Source organism: Penaeus monodon, chromosome 28 (assembly GCF_015228065.2).
Source record: "Penaeus monodon isolate SGIC_2016 chromosome 28, NSTDA_Pmon_1, whole genome shotgun sequence".
In the NCBI taxonomy this organism is placed as follows: domain Eukaryota; kingdom Metazoa; phylum Arthropoda; class Malacostraca; order Decapoda; family Penaeidae; genus Penaeus; species Penaeus monodon.
The window spans coordinates 16259085-16259489 of NC_051413.1; positions in this window are offsets into that span (position 1 = coordinate 16259085).

Sequence of the window (405 nt, forward strand, 5' to 3'; positions counted from 1 at the left end):
TGTTTGACTTTCAGTTCTATCCCTGTGAATGGAATTTTTTTCCTTTATAAGTGCTGAATGAAGAACTATTTAATCATTTCAAAATATAAAAGAGAAAGGGTTCCTTTAATTGTAAAATAAATGATATACTGTGCCAGCGTAGTTAAACATATAGAAGTTACGCTGCAGCATTATCTAAGTTTTGTTATGATATGAATTCTCAGTCACTTACTTCGGGTGTTGATGTGAGTGCATTAAACCAGCAAGGCTAATGAGGAGCAATCTTATTTGCTTCCTTTCAGACCATTCCAATGCGTTTCTTCCCCTGCATTAATAACATTCACATCCATCCAGCCATTAACCTCAGATGATCCACATTATTCCTGCAAAGTGATACATGCTTATCCAACATGGCTAATTCGCAAC